Source organism: Protopterus annectens, chromosome 1.part1 (genome assembly GCF_019279795.1).
Source record: "Protopterus annectens isolate FY-2018-M chromosome 1.part1, PAN1.0, whole genome shotgun sequence".
Taxonomy (NCBI): Eukaryota; Metazoa; Chordata; order Ceratodontiformes; family Protopteridae; genus Protopterus; species Protopterus annectens.
In genome coordinates this window covers 1,447,130,755-1,447,144,281 of record NC_056726.1, presented here as the reverse complement: position 1 = coordinate 1,447,144,281, position 13,527 = coordinate 1,447,130,755, and positions in this window count along the sequence as shown.

Genomic DNA, 13,527 nt, shown 5'->3' with positions numbered 1-13,527 from the left:
TAGACATAATACCTCGATAACCCTCTTCCAGCTGCATGGATGGTAAATTGCAATTTCACCCTGGGATCTCCACTGTGTCCCTGCTTGGCAGAGGTACAGCAAACTAGCCTTAAAGGGTGCCTTCTGTGACCTACTTTACAGAGGCACAGTAGGCTACTCTACTGGGGAGGTGGACGCTAAATACAGTCTGCCTAGGCTTATGAATTCCCTAGGGCAGACAGCTTAGTATTGACCTCTGCACCTATGTTTATGTTCAGGATGCACAATATTTGTTGCTGCTACTGTTTGCAGGTCTTTATTGCCATAACTTTCCCAGTTTCTATGAACAACTTGTGCATCTGCATAACATGTTTGATCATGACAGGGTTCCAGTATATTAATATATGTGTCTGTTGTCATTTAACTGTGTGCACAGGGCAGATTGCTGGATCATGGGAGGTTCCTGGCTTAACACATACAACTGCCAGATATGTGTGACTTACTGCTATACTCAGACATGGCCTAAGTGTGCGAGCATGCCCAGTTCAGGCTTTCCATGGTTTGCTGCCTGACATATGTCTCATTTATCCAAGTGTGTGAGCATGCCCAGTGTGACCTTTCCATATGTTGTGATCTGGAGTCCACTACATTTCTGGTTGTGTGTGAACATGGCCAATATTGACATTTATACTGTGTGTGTTGGCAGTCATGTTGTGTTCTTACTGCCAGACTCCTTTCTGTCATAACTCAACAGGGATTATACTGTGCCTGCAGGGTTTCCATGTGATAGTTTGCAAAGACTTGGCAACATTCTCTCATACTGGCTGAACACTGCAATACTGTCATGGTGCACTGGTTCAGTGCTTTCACTATGGTGCACAGTATCATGGGTTTGAGTCCCATCACTGCTTTAAATGTTCATACTGAGCAGACAAGACTGGTTAAGGGCCAGTTGGGCAACTATGAGCATGTTGCATTTTGTTCAGCTATGGCCTACTTAAACCAGGCTTTTCCGACATTGCTGTGTATTCACCAACTTGGTGGACATTGCCAAACATTACTCCACATTGACCACAGTTGTACTAGTTGGTGAGTGTGATTCTGTTCTTAGGTTCATACTAGGCTATCTGCCCTTGGGCATTTATAATCCTAGCCAGAGAGTGTGTGGCTTTCAACACACATTTTAAGTGGAGTTTGCCATGACATTTTTCAAGGTTAGTATACTGTGCCTCTGTCTAACAGTGACATAGAAGTGATACCCAGGGTAAACCTACAATCTCCCATCCATTCATCAAGATTCCTCTTGAAGAGAGTCAATGAGGGACTCTGGCTAACCTGGAGTGGGGGTTTACTCAAGAGTGGGGGGAGCCTCTGGGTTATGAATCTGTCACTCCAGCATGTCCTATTTATTTCAGTCCTGAGGTTCAGGTCTCTTGAGCGTGTAGTTTGATGGGATTCTGAGTTTCCGAGGTAAAGCATGTCCATTGATTATAGGTTGGATATGGCTTTATACATCAGACACAGATTGCCTCTGGGCAGGTGGTATGCCACTGAGTGGAGCTGCAGTTTCTTTAACCGGGCAGCAAATGGCATGTGTTTGAGCCCTTTGATCCTCCTGGTGAGGTACTTTTGTGGTCTTTCCAGCTGCTGCAGGTGTCTGATAAGGTACATCCCACAAGGGGTATTGTACTCAATTATGGGCTTGATGAGGGATGAGTTAAGAGGCACAATGACCTCCCCTGATGTAGATGTGAATACCTTCATGATTAGGTGGGCTATATGAAATGTTTTTCTAAACACTTTGGCCACGTGGTTATCGAATGAGAGATTGCTATCAGCTTGGGTCCCTTATCACTTCTTCCATACTTAATGGGTTACCACCTATATGGTAATTTGTGGGCACTTAGTTTTTGACAAAGGGGAGGACTATACACTGTTTTGTGTTTAGCTTGAGGACATGGCTCTGGCACCAGTTGTCTGTTTCTATGAGGCCCTTTTGTAGGATGCTTGTGTCAGCTGGAGGGTCAATTATGGTGCCCAGTTTGCAGTCATCTGCAAACTTGTTCACCAACAGTCCTTCTGTGTTGGCCTGTACCTCTGAGAAATATATACCAAACAAGGGAGGTCCCAGGACTGAGCCTTGTGGGATGCCACTTGTAGCTGGTTTGGGGTCTGACATGGCTCCAGCATTTCTGACCATGTGGGTTCTGTCCTTGAGCCAGTTTGCAAACCATCTAGTGACATAGGGGTTTATATTGAAGCTGGTGATCTTATCTATGATGACCAAGTGGGGTACTGTATGGAAGGCTTTTGCGAGGTCCAGGTAGGCTGTATGGACCACCTTCCCCTCGTCAATGGCCTTGATGACTGTTTCAAATGACTCAACCAGGTTTAAGAGGCAGGATCTGCCCTTAACAAAGCCAAACTGGGTAGGATCCAGTGTCTGTAGGTCCCCAATATGTTTATTTCTGAGGTCCATGATGATCTTTCCATAGCTTTGCAGACCAAGCTAGTCAGGCTTCTGGGGCAATAGTTTGCAGTATCCATTGAGGCACCACCTTTGTGGAGAGGGACCACTGTTGCTGTACACTGATCTTTGGGTACATATCCTGTGCTAAGGCTGAGACTGAACAGTGGTTTTATGTTTGTGTTCAATTCTTCTTGGGGTTCATGTTGGACACAGCCCAGGACACCGTCTGGTCCCATTGATGCTGTGTGTTTTGCTTTGGCTGTTATCTGAGCATCTGTGATGACAGGGGGCCAGCACTCTGCTGGGATAGATATTTGCCCTTTTGGTGGGGAGCAGGGGAGAACTTTGCACTGAACCTGTCAGCTCAGATGTTGGCAATGTCTGTGGGTTGGTGTATTGTTTGTCATTTTGGACTACTTCTGAGCATATCTGGGGATTCCCACACAGGTTCCTACCATAAGTAAAGAATGCCTTGTGATTATCCTTGGTGTCCTGTACAATTTTTATCTCAAAGATGGCCTTAGACGATCTTATGTGTGGCCATAGTTTTTCAATAATACTGATCAGAGATGCCTTCCCTTTTTGGGATTTTGATCTATCATATAGTAGCTTCCTCCTTGTATTGTATGGTTTGTTTATGGCTGGGGTACACTGGACAGGATGCCTGGCTTTGGAAGATTGGGCCTTGGTTTTATTTGGGATTGCATGATCCATGCATTCCTGAAGGTGTTCATAGAATGCATTTATAAAGGGTTATGGGGTCTGGGACATATTTTCCACAGGCACAGGGGCTGTGAAGGATTCCACCTCAGTTTTGAGGAGTGTGACATTTGCTTTAGTGAATAATTTTCACTGTGTTTTTCTGGCCAGGGGCTGGGATCGGGATGTGAATATCCAGTGAGATTGCTCTCTGGTCTGATCTTACCAGTGAGGGGTACACTTCTGGTCTTGGGCATAGAGTCCCCATGTTGGTGATTCATAGATTCATAGATTAGTACTAGACTAACTGCCCTTTTGAGCCATTTTTTTAAGCCTAGCCAATTATCCTCTGTGAGATTCAAACCCTGTACCTTGTGTTTGTAAGGCAAACACCTTAACCATTAGGCCACCCTCAGTATGTTTTCCCCTGTTGTGGGAGTGGTAGCAAGTTGTTCCATAGCATTTTGGTTTATAAATTCTGGGAACCTTTGGGCTAGGGTGTTGGGGCTAGGGTAATGCTCCCAGTCTATGTTTGGGTAGTTGAAGTCGCCCAATATAATGGTGTTTGGGGAGACCTTCATATTTTCATGTGTTCTCCAGTCGGCCAAGTGTGGTTCCTGGGTTTAGGAGGGTGGTCTGTAGCAGGCTATGACTGGAATGCGGTTTTAACCACTGTTAGTTGCACATGGATAGTCTCCAATGCTTCATGCTGTGCCACCAACCTGGGGGTGTGGGTATCTTTGAAAGATATTGATACTCACCCTCCTTTTGTAGTTTGTTCCATGTTTTGCAGCTGTAAAGCATGGTATGAGGTGTAACCTGTTAATGCTAGGGTGTTCTTGAGAGCCTTGAACCAGGTTTCTGTTACTGCACAGATATCAACATTATCCATGCTGTGGAGAGTTTGGAGTGCATGCATCTTGCAGTTTAGACTTATGGCACTGAGTAGCATTACTTATAGTTTCTTATCCCTTGTGATACCTATGGAGGTGGGTTTGTGTTTTGAGCCTTACCTATAAAAGGCACTATGGGGGTGACAAGAGCCTTTGGCAATATCCAAAAGGCCACAGGTGATAGGTGATATCCATCCCTAGTGAAGCATCATGTCTTGTTGAGCATGTCATCCCAGGCTGACAGGCATTGTATCCCCTTTCACTGACACCAATACTTAAGCCAATTGTTGTAATCGATCATCTTGCCTTCATATTGTGGCCTCATGTTTGTTGATGGTAGGATGATACTCAAGGTCATCAAGTTTGCATATACTACATGGTGGTAAATGCTGTTTAGCACTACCTTACATTGCTTAACACATGGCAATCATGCTTCAGGTGGTGCTGCAGGGCTGCCTGTGTCGGACATACATACTGCACTCCCTATACATGTTTGGAAACAGGTAGTGTCAAGTTAGGCATCCCTTTTACTATATATGCAAGTCAGAGAGAGGTAACATTTCCAGGGTTCCTACTGAGCCAGTGTATGTGCTATGCGTTGCCTCTTTGCCAAGGCCAGGGCATACTGGGCACGCCTCCTTCTGCCTACTGGGGCAGGCTCAAGTTGTTCCTCCTCTGAGTCACGCTCTGCCTGTGATGGCCTTGGCACTGGTGGGGGGCTGTTTGGCCCAGGCCTATGCTGGTCCTGCTGCAGCTGTTTTTGCAGAATCATATTATGTAGCATAGCACATACCATGACAATTTGGGTACATGTAGTTGGTGAGTATTGCAAGGCTCCACCAGATGTGTCCAGGCACCGGAACCATGACTTGAGCAACCCAAACACATGCTCAATTACATTTCGTGTTTGTGCATGTGCCTCATTATGGCGTTCCTGTTCAGGTGTGTGTGCATTTCTGATGGGTGCCATCAGCCACGGCTCCAGTGCATAGCCAGCATCCCCCACTAAGTGACCATGTGGGATGTCCCCATTGGAAAATGTCTGGTACAGCTGCATCAGATGCCAGATATGGGAATCATGGTAGCTTCCAGGGCAGCCAGCACACACATTCATTATTATGCCCTGGGCATCACACATGACCTGGCAGTTGATGGAGGGGAAGCCCTTGTGGTTAATGTAGGCCCTACCCCGCTCACCGGCTGGTGCTTTGATGCGTATATGCGTGCAGTCTATTGCACCCACTACCTCAGGGTATTCTGCTATTTGCTGGAAGAGACGCATATTGCTGGCCAATACCTCATGGGATTTCTGGAAATATACATGATCACCGACATGTGCTGACATGGCATCCAGGAACTGGTGCAGTACCTTGGATGCTGATGCCTGTGATATCCCCATCATATCACCAGTTGGTTTCTGAAAGGTACCTGTTGCTAGTATTCTTAGGCCAACACATACCTTGGTTTCCACTGGGATGGGTTCCCCTCTGTTGTTTCTGTGTGTGAGGCGTGGCCTGCACAACTCAAAAATTTGCTGCAGGAGGTCTCTGTCCACTCTATAGAGCTCCACTATCTCCAGCTCATGTAACCCCTGGTAGGTGACCCTAGGCCTGTACACTCTTCTCCGGCTCCTCACTGTGGGTTGTCCGACAGCATTTGCTTTGTTACCAACCTCAGCATGTTGCATATGTCGCCTTATAACAGCAATGGCAGCCCCCAGCATTTTTTGTCTGAGTGTAGCTTTTTCAGTTTTCACTTCTAGTGGCTTACTCCAGTGTTGCAGTGTCTCTTGAGAGAGACAAACTGCACTGTTGTTTGCAGAGTGTTAAGTGCTGGGCTGGGCTAGTGTTCTGCCTGTGTAATTGCCTGATTCTGATTGTTTGCATCTGCTAGCTCTACTAGTATTCCCTGGTAGCTTCCTATTATTTGTTGTGCTTCCTTTTTCCTTTCTGTTTCCTCAGGGGGAAGCAACGTGCATACAAGCGCAAACACACTCACAGCAGCTCACACGTGCACACACATGCTTAGACGGACTAAAACTTGCTTATTTGGGTTAAAATGCGGGCACATCAGCGCAAACACGCTTACAGGTCTTGCAACAGCCTTATACATGCTTACTCCAGCTTAAACGCGTGCACTCACGCTTCCACGCGCGCACTCTGTCTTACTCGAGTTTACAGGCATGTACACACGCGCATACCTGCTCAGCAAGAAACATTGGTGTTATCCACAGTATACACCTTCCATTTCTTGGCTTTCCCTGGCCTACCTGTTAACACACCTCTTTCCATGATGTCTAACTGACAGCTAGCACATACCACTGTGCTCCAATGAGCTTCACTACTTTCATACATACCCCCTTGTGATGTCACCTATCTCCTACTCTGTTCCTCCCCATATCCTACTCCTACACTCCACTGACTGTGCTCATTTTCTATGTAAAAGTGTGATTCACTATCCTAACACTCATTTACATAGGATTGCCTACTAATGCTTGGTTACATGTCTTAGACTGGGCTTCTCCCCTTAGCAACTCCTACTCAGTGGCCATGTTGTCTTCAGCCTGCTATTCCCTTACATTGTCATTTAACAATTTTCATAAATTCCACATTTGTGGCTTTTATTGTCTTATTTTATGATTTTTATAGAGCACCCCGTTTGCGCGGCACTGCGCTATGCTTAAACATCTGAGATCGCTGAAAAAAATCTTTTTATTTTAAATTTGCATCGGGTAAACTTTCCAATGGCCATATATTTGGGCATTGGCATGCTTCCTCAACCATATGCAACCTTTATTTGGAGCTGACAAGACTCCATTGTGCTATTTGCAGAATGGTACTCAGTTGTCAACTGAGTACATTTCTGCAGCTAACACGTCTCCTACTCAGACAGGTTTGTGCTTCCTGGATCACAAATTTACCTCGTTTGCATGCCTTTCAGCTGCAAGTGAGGTAATTTGCATATCCCAGCCCTGTACTTGTAGGAGACATTTTAGGAGCTCTCTTACACGCCCCTACAGGCTGTTCCTGGATCGCTCGTCGGACATGATGGCTGCATGGAGTCTTACTCTACTCATAGACTCCGTGCAAGCCATCGTGAATCCGGCCCAATGTTTCTGGTACAGGTATGAAAAACAGGACGTAAACAAGCCACAATACATACTTTTATAAAAATGCAAATAGGTAATTTAGTTTAAAGGAGAACTGCACCCAAAAACTGAAAAAAGACATGTTTTTCAGCAAATCTTGAACTTTTCTGCATTACTAATGTCTCTGTATTAAAGTTAATGGTTACTATTATTTTCTAAATTATTATCTCTGAAAATGTCTTGAATTAACCTGCCATAACTAGCATGACTTTTTGTTTTACAGACAATGCCTTTGCATTCCTGATGTCATGTTAGAAGACAGAAAGAAATCTATATGATGATGGGATCATTTACTTTGGTTTTCTCTCTCATCAGTTTACAACAGTGCTGTGACTGCTTATTTGTATCTATCAGCACCAATCTGCATTTTCAATTACTTTGCTTCCTTTGGTTTTCATTAGTGGCAATCTCTATTACAGTATTTTAAGGAATGTTTGAATGACAGACTTGAAAATTTTGCCGAGTTAATTGTTCTTTTTAAAATAGCAATTGTAGTTCAGTGTTCAAGTGGGAAGAATCATCTCACTCCTGTGATTAGTAGGTGTTAGATGGGCTAAGATGGTTTGTGTTGTAGTCACAGTTTTAAATATTGTAGCGAGAATTAAAGTTTTTGATCATAGGATCATAGGAGGTTACAAGGCTAATGGCCCTCGGACCCTTACAAGCCTAGCCAAGAATTTATCCCCAAAAAGAAACCTTAGTCAGCACTTGTCGCCCCTGTCATTGAGGGACACAAGTGGAACCCCTGGGACAAATTTATGATTTCCCATGCACTTATCAAGGTTGCATGTGAAGAGGCAGCGAGGTACTCTTTTTAACGTGCATGGGAAGTCTATTTCAGAGATGTGGCATCCTCTGCGAGACAAACCTGTCTCTTCAGCAGGTTTGGTTGATGTCACATATTAAATTCAAGCCTTTTGAGCGGGTAATGCACGAGGGTTTAGACTTATGGATATGGAGCATCTGTAGAAGGCCAGGGTCCGAGATTGCCTTGTAGGTGAGACATGGATCACCTCTGAACAATCTGTATGATACCGAGTACAGTAATACTGATTTGAGCCTGTCCGCCTGTCCACATATGACAGGTGTTGGAGGCCATGGATTCTCTTTGTGAACTATTTGTATGGCTTTTCTAGTTGGTGCAGATGCTTGCAGAGGTACATACCAAATGGGGCGTTGTACTCAATTATTGGTCTAATGAGGGAAGAGTATAGAGAGGTAATAACCTCCTTTTTTCTCTGTGCAATCCCTTTACTTATGAGATGAACCAAGTAAAAGCCTTTTCTGACCACTGCTGCTACATGATGGTCGAATGTGAGATTATTATCAACCTGATTACCCAGGTCTCTCATCACAGGTTATGTGTTTAGGGGGTTGCCATTGATGTGGTAATCAGTAGGGGCCATGTTTCTGCTAAATGGCATGATGATACATGTTTTTGCATTTAGCTTGAGGCCATAAATTTGGCACCAGTTATTAGTTGCTGTGAGACCCTCTTGCAGTATGTTAACATCATTTGTGGAGTCCATGACAGCACCCAACTTACAGTTATATGCAAACTTGGTCAGCCACAGGCCTTTTGTCTTTGCCTGGACCTCTGAGATGTAGATGCCAAACAGTAGGGGGTCCCACGACAGATCCCTGGGGAAGTGAACTAGTGACAGGTCTAATATCAGAGGTAGAGGTGCCTATTGCGACTTTGAGGGTCCTGTCAGTGAGCCAGTTGGCCACCCACCTGATGAGATAGGGATTTACACCAAGTTGTGTTAGCTTTTTGATGATGCCTGAGTGGGAGATTGTGTCAAAGGTCTTGACCAAGTCAAGGTAAGTTGTATGTACTTTCCCTAATCCAGAGCCTTGGTGACAGTCTCAAAGAAGTTAACCAGTGCTTGGTGGTTGCTTATGTCCTTGTTTATGAAATCCATAATAATATGCTCCATGGCTTTACAGATCAGACTTGTCAAGCTAATGGGGCAATAGTTTCCAGGGTCAGTAGTGGCACCACCTTTGTGCAAAGTGATGACAATGGTCGTTCTTCACTCTGCTGGAATGAAGCCTGTACTTAAGCTTTGGTTGAATAGGGTGCTCAATGGTGAAGTCAGTTCTTGTTGGAGATGGTGCTAAATACAGTCTGGGATACTATCAGGTCCTATGGAAGATGCATTCTTTGCCTTGGATAGGGCCTTTATCACTTGATCTATGAAGATGTGAGATACAGGACAAGTATCAAGGATGTTGAAAGGGCCTTTGGGGGGGCAGGGGGTGAAGTTTGCTCTGAATCTATCTGCTAGCAGGTTGGCTAAGTCAACAGGATCAGTGTAAGTGATACTGTTAAGTACTAATTCGGAACAAACCTGGCTTTGCCATGGAGGTTCCTGACATAACTGAAGAAGGCTTTGTGGCTTCCCTTTGTTTTGGAGGCTAGTGTCGATTCATAATTGGCTTTGGGGGTTTTCACTAGTGATCTAATTTGCTTGTTAAGGCTAAGGTGGGAGTTTTTCCCATTTGGAATTTGTTCCTTTTTACCCTTGGACAACAGCTTTTTCATTTTGTTGTAAAGCCTGTTGCTAGAGGATGTCCACCAAAGAGGTTTGTGTTTCCTTGAGGAGCATGTTTTAGTTCTCTTGGGTATGGTTGAGTCCAAGCAGTTGTACAGGTGCTTGTGTACTGCGTTGATGTACTATTCAGCATAGTTGTCTGCATCCTGTGAGGGGGGGCGGTGGTGTGAAGCTACAGATACCCTCCCTTAGGAGGTTGTAGTCAGCTCTTGAGAAGTTTTTCAGCTTGATTACGGCCCGGGCGGGGGGAGGTTTGAGTAGGATAGAAACTTTGAACGAGACAGTCTGATGATATGATCTCAGCAGGGAAGAACATACTATGGGAGTGGTGCAGCGGTTGCCAATGTTTGTGAGAACCAAGTCCAGAATGTTATCTCCCCATGTGGGGGATGACACAAGCTGGTCTCGTGCATCAGAATTGATGAAGTCAAGGAAATCGTTGTGTGAATGCATTAGTGCAGGGATAGTTCACCCAGTCTATGGTGGGGTAGTTGAAGTCACCAAGGATTAGAGTGTTAGGGGGTACCTTGATGGAGTCAAGTAGATCCAGGTAAGTGGAGTGGGCGTCATGAGTCATGGAGGGGGGGGTCTATAGCTGGCTATAGCTTGGATGGGTGTCTTGCCAACTGTCAGTTGCATCTGGAGTAGTTCCAGATGCAACTGACAGTTGGCAAGTGTCAGTTGCATCTGGAGTAGTTTCAGTGCATCATGCTGGCAGATCAATCTGGAGGTGTGCCTGTCCTTAATGAAGAAAGAGACTCCACCACCCTTAGTCTTCCTGACCTCATTTTGGGTTCAAAATGTGTGGAATGAGGTATAGCCTGGTAAGGCAGGGGTGCTCTTCGCAGCCCTGAACCAGGTGTCCGTAACCGCACAGACATCAGCATCTTCCCGTGCAAGGAGAGCCTTCAGTGAGTGCATTTTCAAGTTAAGGCTCCTAGCGTTTAGCAGCATGACCTTCAATTTGTTTTTTGACAGACCTTTTATGTTGGAAGGTTTGTCGTTGGGACATTGCTTGAAAAAGGCACAATGGGGGAGGCAAGAGCCTTGGCCAGGATCTGGAATCCCAATGGTGACAGGTGGAGGCTGTCTCTGCAAAGCAATGAGGCTTGCCAGCCATGTCATCCCTGGCAGACAGATACTGGATCCCCTTGGAATGACACCAGAAACTAAGCCAATTGTTGAAGTAAATTATTTTTTGTTGGTATTGCAGTAATATTCTTGGTGAAGGTAGGATGCCGCTTAGGGCCAGGGTCATATCTGCCTGGTGCACGTACTCTAAGAGCTCAATCATATCTCATTTCATATAGACCAGTGAGGTATTTCTCAAGTCATTCACACCAACATGGACAATGACAGAGTCATACTTGTACTTGTTGTGGAGAGACTTGTGTGTGTGTGATGTGGCAGATTCTGGCACCAGACAGACAACTGATGGTGACTTTGCCTTATCAAACCTAGTGAGGGGGACATTGGTGTGTCTCACAATCGAGTCACCAATGTCTAGTATGTTTGGTTTATTGTTATGCCTTATGGGCTGTATTTGTGAGGGACAGGTGTGTTGTCTGTTATATGTGATGTGTTTGGTGCTATGTGTGGAATGTTTATTAGTGTGTTTGGAGATATCTGTTGTTTAGGTAAGTTTTTATTGAAGACCTCTGCAAAGGTGGATGTGTGTTATGCTTGGCTATGTGATGTCAGTGGTGTGGTGTTTGTGCTGGCAATCTCCTCTTTGTCAGGAGTACTGACAGTGGTGCAAGAGAGCATGGATTCCAGGTTACTGATGTAGATGCATTTCTCACAAGTAGTAGAATTATGTGCCAGGAGACTAGGGCTGTCAGTAGACATGAGACAGTTGCTACACTCTCTCCGTATACCTATGTCGACCAGGCTGGCAAGAGAAACTGATGAGAATTGTTTATATATGGCGTTCTGAATACTTGACCGGACTTATGGAGAGAGGGTTTTGATAAGGGTTTTTCAACAGGAGTGTAGACTACAAAATCCTTAAATGTAAAGTAATTGGCCTGAAGCCCAAGTGCTAAAACCAAAACTAAGAAGCTTAGAATAACAGATAAATTTAATCAGGCTACTAACAAGCAGTAATAAGTGCAGCAGAATAATGGTCTGGAGATTTATCACTGCTGCAGTAACCTTAGGTATATGGATAGATTACCATAGCTAGCTATACTGAGGGAGTGGAAGGAGAAAGGATCAGGAGCCCCTTGAGAATGGTCCTACCAAAGCATGATCTAGACCTAGAGAGGGAATCTATCTTATAATGTTTTGTAACAGTATGTACAGAGGACCAAGCAGCAGTTTCAAGAATACTTCTATAATCCTACCCTTTACGGAAAGGCATAGAAGAAGCCAAAGTGCATGTAGAGTGGGCCTGGACCCTACCTGGTATAGTTTTGTTATGGTGAGTATAACTCAAGGTAATAACCTTAGACAACCATTTGGAAATAATCTGTTTTGACACTGGTTGTCCCTTTTTACCATGACAAGAAATGAACAATTGATCAGAAAGATTTTGTTCTGTTAAGATAGTACCCAAGTTGTTTGCGGACATCCAAAGTATGAAGTATCATTTTAGGTTCAGGAAAGAAAACAGGGAGATGGATAGTTTGACAAAGTAAACTCGGATAGTACTTTAGACACAAAAGGAGTAGTTATCAAAGAAACCTTGTCCCTGTGGAAAACGAGAATGGGTTAACTCATCACAAGGGCTTGCAACTCAAGTACTCTTTTTCCACAGGTCAAAGCAGTCAGCAAAACTGTTTCTCGTGTTAAGAACCTAAAGCCAGGTAGGTTAGCTGGTTCAAACTAAGCACGTGTTAACTTCTCTAACACAAAATTAAGACCCCAAGGAAGGGCTACCAGTTTACTTGTAGAAAACCCTTTTCAAAAACATTTTGACATGAGACTGTATTCAAAGAGGAGGAACCATGGCTAGACATGCTGAAATGGCTGACAGAAGAATAAAGGCCATAGGACAATAACTCACAAATGCTGTAAAAACAGAATATTTAGCCCTGGTTATGTTGTTGGCACCAAATGGAAAACCTTTACAATTTGCTAATATATGATTTTCTAGCAGGAGGCTTTTTTTCTTTGATTAGTACCTACTGTACATCCTCAGAAAACAGGTATCTAAAAGGAATTAAGACCCTACCATTCAGGCAATCAACTGAAGATGATTGAAGTTGGGAGGTATCAAACACCTCTGTTCCTGTGTGAGTAGATCACTCTGTGAGTAAGCTTGGGGTTCTTGGGGTAATTGCCCCTGGCCATTTTCAAAAGAATGGAGAACCATGATGGCCTGTATCAGAAAGGAATTGCCACAATGATCTTGGAGGATTCCTTCTGAATCTTCAAAAGTACCCTGGATATCAGTGGAAACAGTGAAAAGGCATACAGAAACATTCCATTCCAAAGAAAAGAAAAGCCAAATCTTACAGGCCTTCTTGCATGGAGTCCTGGAAAAGAATTTTACCAATTGATTTTGCCTCCTCTTTGAACAGAGGTCTACTTAAGAAACTCCCCACAAATGGATCAAATCGTGGGAGACCCCCAGATCTAGTTTCCATTTGTGAGGGTCTGCCCAGGTTCTGCTCAGTTTGTCTGTCAAACAATTTTGCTCTTTTGGAATGCCAGATGCCTACAGAGTGAGACTGGACCTGAAGTTATATCCCCAAGCTAACATGGCTAGCCTGCAAAGAAAGTACAACCTGGATCCTCATTGCTTGTTGATATACCATATCACTGTGGTATTGTCTG